Below are 9,617 nucleotides of genomic sequence, written 5' to 3'. Positions count from 1 at the left end.
CTCACACCTCCATTGATTTTTGACCATATATCAAACCCTTAGAAATCAAAATTTAGATGAGGAAAGTGTTAAGCTCATTTTGTTTTCGTTATCCTTAGAAAATTATGTAGCTATGTGGTTCAACTCCCTAACTCCCAATTTCATAACTTCATGGGATATTCTATCTTAGAAATTAATGGCCAAATTTTATCTTTTGGCTAAAACTGAGAAAATGAATGACGCAATTAAGAATTTTAGAGGATGTCCAGATGAAGAATTCTCTCAAACATGGGAGAGATTCAATGATTTGTTAGTCAAATGCCCATATCATGGCATTTACAAAACACAATTGATACAATACTTCTATTTAGGATTAATCATGAATCAACGTACCTTAGTTGAGTTTATGCATAAGGGTCAATTCATAAATCAGACTCCCAACCAAGCGTATTATTTTCTAGTTGAGCTAGTCGAGAGTACTCAAAATTAGAACACTAATAACAGAGAGTTTGATAGAGAAGATCCCATTAAGAAGCCATGAATGTATGAGATAAAGATATACCCTGATCTCAAGAATGTTATGTTTAATCTAGTCAATGGTATACACAATCTTACAAAGAAATTAGATTTTTTTACCATCTCAACATCTAACCCTCATTATGATTTTTGCTTAGTTTTTTAAGTGTTAGTCGATCCAATTTTTTTATGTGTCTTGTGTGACAACAATGACCATTTAGTTGAATGTTGTCCCAACTTGCTATATATTAAGGTCGAATAGGCCAATGTTGTCAATGGTTATAGTATTTTTAGGAAGTCAACTCAGAATTTTTATTGCCAAATGTATCATTCAGATAATAGGTTATATCAGAATTGTTTGTACAAATAAAACAAACCTATTAAGTCTAGTAATCCGCCAGGTTACAATAGAAACTATCCTAAATAAGTCAGTCCTTCCATAAATCATTCCACAAGTACTGTATCAATCTCAATAATCTATTGAATGTAGAGCCCTAAATTTAGATTCCATGCCCTATTATAATCCGTCTAGCCAACAACAGTCACTTTTAGAATCTATGATGACAAAACTAATGAAGCAACAGCTCATCCAAACTCAACAACAGACCAATCAAAATAAAATCCAGATTAATCAAGTCACTGCTCAGTCTATTATTAAGATAGAAGTTCAGTTGGGTCAGTTAGGTCTTTTCCTTGGAGGGAGAGAGAAAATTCAATTTTCCAGTCAAACTATTCCTAACCCTAGAAGTCAAGTTACGATTCCCAAAGGACCAAAGGGATGTAGGAAGCCATTTTAGAGCTCCATAAGATTTCTTCCAAGCTATCCACACCATGAGGTCAAAAAAGAAGGTAAACAACAAGATCCAACCTATTGATGAGGAAGATAATGTCCCAGAAAAGGACAAGGTTTAAGTTGAAGAAATTGTTACAATCTCTTAAGGAGAAAGAGGAATATTTGGAAAAACTTCTCATCGTTCCACTAATTCCAAAAACTCAATTTTCCTATCCTCTAAAAAGAGTAAGTAATTCGAGATTCAAGGGTTTCCTCGAAGTCTTTCAAAATATGCATATCAATATTTCATTCTTAGATGCCATTAAACAAATATGGTCTTATGAAAAATTCCTTAAAAATTTGATCATAGCTAAGAGAAAAATACCCTTTCCTCGAGAAACCATCATGATAGCCCAAACTTCGTCTTTTATCTAACAAACGATTGCACCAAAATTTAAAGATGCTAGATGTCCAAAATTTTTTATTCATATTGGAAATCTAAATAATTGAAAAAAATCTTTTAGACTTAAGGGCGAGTGTGAACCTTTTACCTAACTTAGTTTATAAACAACTAGGTTTGGGAATTTTGAAATCCACTGATATCACATTGAGTTTAGCCGATAGGTCTATTAAGGTTCCTAAGGGTATAATTGTGGACATGATAATAAAAGTCAAAGATTTCTATTTTTCGATTGACTTTATTGTCTTCCACATATAACTAGTCATAAATCCGCATAGTCAAGTTCCTATTATCTTATGACGTCCATTTTTAGTAATTTCTAACGTAGTCATTCGTTGTAGAAAAGTGATTATTACTTTGGCATTCAGGGATATGAAAATCAAATTGAGCGTCTTCCACAATTTCCAAAGAATTGATATAGATGAGATGTGGAGGAAGTGAACATGATAAATATGTTAGTCAATCGAATGTGTCAAGATTTAGGGTATTCTGATGCCCTAAAAATATGTTTAGCCCATTTTGACCAACATTTTGATATAGAAGAGTCCATAAGTGAAGTCAATGCTTCGTTTGAATCTATTCCATAATTAGACTCTACGCATTGGCACGCAAAATTCGAAAGTCTTCTTGTTCATACTTCCACTGTTGTTCCTTTCCAAATCAAATCTCCTAAATTAGAATTTAAAGTGATCTAAAGACTTTAAGATACGTATTTCTTGGTAAAAATCAAACTTTGCCAGTGATCATTTCCTACCATCTTAGTGTAGTCCAAGAGGAAAAGTTGTTAAAAATTTTGAGAGAACATCAAAAAGTTATTGACTGGACTATAGTTGATATTAAGGGAATTAATCCATTTATGGTAATGCACCACATTCATCTAGAAGATTTCGTTAAGCCCTCCTTAAAACTTCAGAGACGACTAAATCTTATCTTGAAAGATATAGTTCAGAGTGAAGTAATGAAATTACTAGATGTAGGTATTATCTACTCCATCTCCAATAGTCATTGAGTGAATCACATTCAAGTTGTTCCTAAGAAGTCTGGTATCATAGTGGTAGTGAATCAAGACAACGAGTTAATCCCCATTCTAGTCCAAATTGAATAGAGTGTGCATATCGATTATAGGAAGCTTAACTCAATGACTCCCAAAGATCACTTTCCACTACCTTTCATTGACTAAATGTTAAAACATTTAGCAGGACATTCGTACTATTAATTTTTTTATAGTTACTTTGGATACAACCAAATACCCATTACTCTCATCGATCAAGAAAGAACAACTTTTATATATTCTTTTGAAACTTTCGTGTATCGTTGCATGCCCTTTGGGTTCTACAATACACTCGCTGCCTTCCAACGGTATATGATAAGTATATTTTCAGACATGATAGAAAGATATCTCGAAGTATTTATGGATGATTTCTTACTTTTTGAATCAAGTTTTTAGGAATGTTTTCATCACTTGACTTTGGTCGACGTTGTAAAGATGTCAATCTAGTCCTCAATTGAGAAAAATGTCAGTTTATGGTAACATCTAGAATTATACTAGGACACATTATTTCTGCGAAATGAATTGAAGTAGATAAAACAAAAGTAGGTTTAATTGAGAAGTTACCACCTCTTAGAATAGTAAAAGAAATTAGGTCATTCTTAGGCCATGTAGGTTTCTACGATAGATTCATTAAAGATTTTGGAAAGATCTCGAAGCCTTTATGTGAACTCTTAGGCAAAGATATTCATTTCAACTTTTCAAAGTCATGTCTCTTCGAGTTCAACTAGCTTAAGTTCGAGTTAACCTCGACACCCATCATTCAACCTCAAAATCTGAACATTTCATTTAAGGTTATGTGCAACGTTTCAAATTATGTGATAGATACTATTTTGGGTTAGTGAATCAATAAACATCCTCACATTGTCTAGTACGTCAATAAAATCTCCAATAATGCTCAGCTTAACTACTCTACAATAGAGGAGGAAATGTTAGCAATGGTCTATGCCATTAATAAATTTTGTCCCTACCTAATTGGATGGAATGTCGTGGTCTACACAGACCATGACGCATTGAAATACCTTCTATCCAAGAATGATACTAAAACAAGGTTAATCCGTTGGATTTTACTTTTATAAAAGTTTGATCTCAAGATCCAAAACAAAAAGGATGTAGAGAATGTCGTAGCTGATCATCTATCTAGGATAGTCACTGAGTCATCTGAGAAATCTTTGCCCATCTTTGAATCATTTCCCAATGAGTAACATATGCAAATCTCTAATTCTAACACTCTGAGGTATGCCGACATTATCAACTACCTAGTTATAGGTCAATTGCCAATCTCAAAGACTAGGCAAGAGAAATTCTGTCTCCTTTCAAAAATCAAGTGGTATTTTTAGGACAAATCGTACTTATTTAAGTATTGTTCCGATCAAATCCTTAGATGTTGTATTCTAACCTATGAGTAAGCCAATATCTTAGAGTTTTTTCATAATTATGCCTTTAGATGACACTTTAGTGGTAAGAAAATCATTGTGAAAATCTTGTAGTTTGATTTCTTCTAACCGTTCATTTTTCAAAATGCCTACGAGTTTAGCAAATCTTATAATCAATGTTAGAAATTTAAAAAAAAAAATCAAGAGAAATGAAATATCTCAAAATCCCATCCTGATCATCAACATTGTTTTATGTTTGGGACATAGATTTTATAAGACATTTTCTTATCTTCCAGGATTACCAGTATATTCTTGTTGTCGTTGATTACATGTCCAAATGGGTAGAAGCTAACGTATAGAATGAGCGATCACAAGGTGGTTATCAACTTTGTCAAGGAGACCATCTTATTAAGATTCGATACTCCATAAGCTATCATAAGTCATGGTGGTTTGCATTTCTACAATAAAATATTTGCAGTATTGATGAGAAAATACCTCATAACTCATAAAATTGTAACACCTTACCATCCACTAACATGTGGATAGGTAAAGATTTCTAACAAGAAAATCTAGACTATTCTAGAAAAAATAGTTAATATCACGAAAAGATTGGTCTTTGAGATTAAATGACTCGTTGTGGGATTATCGAACTGTTTTTAAAACACTAATAGGGATGTTTCTCTACCAATTAGTTTTTGGTAAGGCTTGTCATTTCCCTGCAGAACTTGAGCATCGAGCGTATTGGGCGATCAAGCGCCTAAATTTTGATCTCGATAAAGTTGATGAAAATCACAAATTACAACTTGATGAGTTAGAAGATATCATAAATGATTCTTATGATTGTGCTAAACGCTACAAAGAGCGTACAAAATTTGATCATGATAAGCACATTCTTCGACGAAATTTTGAGGTTGGTCAAAGAGTTTTGTTGTACAACAACAAACTCCACCTTTTTTAAGGAAACTCAAGTCTCGTTGGATTGGCCCATATATTATCCAATCAATTTACCACCATAGTGCTATTGAAGTCCTTAATCCTAAGGACAAATCCACTTTCAAAGTGAATGGCCAGTGTCTTAAATCATATCTCGAGTGTGTAATACCAAAGGAAGTTTTTCTCCTTGATGACCCAATTTATCAAGGTTAACAGAGTTTTCATCTAGCTAAAGACGTTAAATTTAGCATTTTTAGGCAGCAACTCATTTTTTTTATATTTTTATATTTTTAGTAGTTTTAAAAGTTTTGAATGAGTACTATAGTGTTTCGCTTCAATTAGGCCTAGAACTTGACCATTTCCCTCATCAGGAATAGTTATAGTTCAGAACCAAAGTAGTAGGTTCTAAAAGAAAAATCATAATTGGTCTCATATGTTTAGGGTTGCACAACACTTAGCAGAAAGGAATTATTTAACTGCCAATTGGTTTTCCCTTGCTAGCTCTTTTCAAATAGTCACCAAAGAATCGAGATGACATACCTGATGTACCCAAGCTCTACGAGCTAAAAAATGATGAGCTGATCCCTTACCACGTTAAGCAATATTCATAACTACCTTCCCATCCAACCTTAGGTAATTAGTATTTCTCTTCTTTTGTTTTGTTTTAAGTTTTCAAGACTTTTTAGCAAATTATAATTGTCTTAATTAATATTTCTTTCATTTTAGGATTGTTATCTTCACAATTTAGGCATTTTACTAGGCATTTAATTAGTTGTTTCATTAGGTGTTTTATTAAGTATTAGTATTGTTTTAGGATTTACTTTGTTAGTTGTAGTTTTTGTGTGTTTATCTAAATGTTGTACTACCTTTGTTTTATTTCAAAAACAGTCTATTTTGGTAGTATTTTCATAAATTCTTTTATTTTTCATAGTTATTTAGTCTTGTGCTAGTTTACACAATATAAGTTGAAAATATTGGTGTGTGTTTATTTGACATAGCTTAGGAACCATTTACCTAGACTATGAGCACAATATCTTCCGCGGTGCTTCTAGCATCATACAACATGATCATAATTAATACAACAAATACAATCGATGCTACGGCAGTGGTGAATGGTGTGTTGTCTCATTTCAAGGGACATTGTGTTGAGATCACAAGATTATAGGATCATTTTCAGGTGTTATCCACCTGCTTCATTTTCTTTTGTCAATTTTACTTTGCATTTGCATGTACATACGAAAATATTAAGGACAATATTATGCTTAAGTTTGGGGGTGTAGGGTCGAATTTCCACCTATTTTCTATTTCAAAAATCATAAAAATTTAAAATTTTAAAATTTTAAAAAAATATTTTGGTGACAACTTTGTTGTATTTTGTTTAAGATCTTAGCTTATATTTTTAAGTACTTAATTAAAAATATCAAATCAGTTTTTGGTTGGAAGCTTTGATATGAAATTTCAATATGTATTTCTCTTTGGTAAAAATTAGAGTAAAGTTACCTTTTATTTATAGTTATTTCCAATAAAGTTACTAAGAGTCTCAGTTGAATTGAGTGAGCTTTTTACCTTCTTTCTACCTAGAGTATAAGAAAAAATTGAGTTTGATGAACTTGACTTTCTTATTCATTTGGTTGTCTGATTAGAAAAAAAATGTAAAACCCCAAATTTTCAATTCGTATCTCGAGGAAAAATAAATAGTATAATTTAAGAAAATCTTAAAAAGTGGGACTTAGGGTAAAACTATAGGACCTTGTTTTGATCATTTTTAATAGAATCTGACCTCACCATTAGATTTAAAATGATCAAAAAACATAGTTTAGCCTGTAAGCACGCTCAAATACGAATCCGAATATAAAAGTTGTAAAATCCTCGATTACCGGGTCGGACCAGGCTAAAACAGTGACTTTTTATTAGAGCAATAATTTTTAAAATTTGATCATACCATTGGGTTCATAACGAAAAATTATTCAACATGGACTATTTATTTGTCATTTTTGCAGATCAGGAAGTCGAATTATCATCAAAAACGAAAACGACATCAAGTTTAGGGGTCACCTCAGGCCAAAAATGTAACTTTTTGATGGAGACATAATTTGTAGAAATTGACTACACCATTAGATCCAGAACAAAAAATTAGGCGAAATAAAGTATTCATTTGTCAGTTTTGGAGTCCGGATGGCCAAGTTATCGTCGGTTGAAACAATAGGCGAAATACCGAATTCGTCCCACATTTTATTTAAATAATATTTTTTAAATTTTTTTCTCTCATCTTCCCCAACTTGTCCAAACAGCTGCGATATAATAAACGAAAAAAAAATTCGTTTTTCTTCCGATCTTCCACCTCAGATCCCTCGCAAACGGTCCACTTTCGACGATCGCCGCAGAAAAGAAAAAGATCCGCAGCCTCGACATCTACAAAACCCACCCAAACTTTCTTCATTTCACTTTCTATTTCACCCGATATCGTCAAAAATCAGCCGTATTTGGATACAGAAATTTCGAAACTTTGACCTCGGATTTCGTCCGTTTCGAGGTCAAACCGTCTTCCGACGCAGAAGGGAGAAACGTCCGCAGCCTCATTCTCTACATAACCCAACCAAATTCCTTCCATTTTCTCGTCTTTTTCACCTCGTATAGTCAAAAATCAGCCGTATTTTTATACGGAGATTTCGTAACTTGAACCTCAGTTTTCATCGATTTCGGGGTCAAACTGTCTTTCATCGTAGAAGGGAGAAGAGACGAGCACATCGAGATCTTCAAAACCACCAGGCCGGTTTCGAAAATCAGCCGCTTCGAAGTTCAGTTCATCTCGAATTCCGCGCCGTTCGCCTCAATTTCCGCGCACGTGCTTCAATTCCGTCGCCTAGTGATTATAAGGAACTCTCAATTTCTATTAGTAATATAGATTGTGAAAATTGCATTTAGGATTTTATCGAAAAAAATTTGGATGTATTTCTAAAATATAGAATTCTTTTGTTATTTCAAAAATTCGCGCCAGAAATTGCATGTTTAATATGTTTAATTGTATTTTTAACAAATTATACGTGGGTAGGGTATTTTAACTGGGTCTTGTACACTGCTCGAACCCCGTTTTGATATAAAATTTGTATTCTTTTTCAATATTATTAATAAAAATAAATTCTATAGTTGGAAAATGTGATTTAATATTCAATGAACTCATATTGAGTTGATGAATATCAGAAAATTGATATTTTGTTGAAGAGATTGAAAACTGTAAAAATTGAAAAAAGGGAAAAAGGGTATGAAACGGTAAAATGTCAGAGTCACACCCGAGGGGTGATGTCTGCATTTTACGTTGTTGTGTGGTGTGTAGGTTGGTGAACAGATATCTAGGGATAATGTTACTGGTTGCATGTTTATTTACTTTCTGTTAGCGCGAGGCGCTGTGTACGTTTCCGTTTTGTTATTTATTTTAAGCCGAGAGGCCACACTTGCATGGTAGGAAACTGGATATCTATTCTCAACCTTGTATTGTTAATTTATCTTTGATTTTCAAATGAAAATAATATATATGTAGCTATTTTGTGAGCTGTTAAAGAGTTTGTGAATGCCTGAAGAGATAGTGCATCATATCATCCGGAGTGGTGTACTATCCTGGGATGTACGGTAGGGACCACCAAACTCATACGTGGTATGGGACGCGTATGAGAGTGGAGTCACAACTGGAATCCGGGTTTATTCCTCTCTATCTTTACCAGTGAACTTGTAATGTAAAGGTGGTCGTATACGAATAGTTTGTATAATTGGGAATCATATGCACGCCTGATAGGCATAGACGAAGATGATTGGTCAGTGATCACTAACAATCTATAGTAGTCGAACGTTGTGACACATCGAAAAGAGACCCATTGCTTACGGTCACGTCAAACGGCCAGCCTGAGCCGGATAAATGGTCAACCAAACGTGGTAAGTGCAGCGACCGGCCAAAAAATCAGGAACTAAAAGCCAGAGAGAAATTGTAACATCATGTCCCGACTGGGAGAGATCTAGTCGTGAATCCCAACACCCTAATTCCAATACTCCACCATTGTGTATTATGTATCTGTTGCTTTACTTTGATATATAAAATGAAATGCATGTTTAATGTTTCCATTTGATCAATTAGATTTGTACATAAAGAAAATGGTATAGTGAGTACTCTTGATTGATGTAATGTCAGTTTTAAAATGTTTAGTTGCTCATCCCTGGCTATATGTACCAGTTAATCGTAGTTTCTTCTGTAAAATTTTATATATTTTAAAATGATTCAGTATGCTTATTCGTTCATGCTAGGAGGGGTTATTGGCAGAAATTGTTTGTTTCCTTACTGGGTAACCATTGTTACTCACCCTTTCCTTCTCTATCTTTTTTAGTTTCAGCTTCAGAGTTTGGCGAGGCAAGTATAGAGTACGAATGAGGATCATCTGGTTGGTCAGATAGACAACTAGAGTTCGTCAACTGGTAAGTACTAGGGCTATACCCCCTAGTGGTGTCAATTCCCCAGGTAGTTTTATGGATTCTGTCTTGAGTGTT

At 33.7% G+C, this 9,617-nt stretch overlaps 1 pseudogene; it reads right to left on the bottom strand.

Annotated features, from left to right (window-relative positions):
* Window positions 1-200: 200 nt before the first annotated feature.
* Window positions 201-315, bottom strand: LOC147382500 (small nucleolar RNA R71; annotated as a pseudogene).
* Between the last annotated feature and the right edge of the window lie 9,302 nt (window positions 316-9,617).

The sequence above is a fragment of the Akebia trifoliata genome, chromosome 16 (assembly GCF_017979445.1).
Source record: "Akebia trifoliata isolate Shusen 1 chromosome 16, ASM1797944v1, whole genome shotgun sequence".
Classification (NCBI taxonomy): Eukaryota; Viridiplantae; Streptophyta; class Magnoliopsida; order Ranunculales; family Lardizabalaceae; genus Akebia; species Akebia trifoliata.
This window is presented reverse-complemented; position numbering and strand designations above follow the sequence as displayed.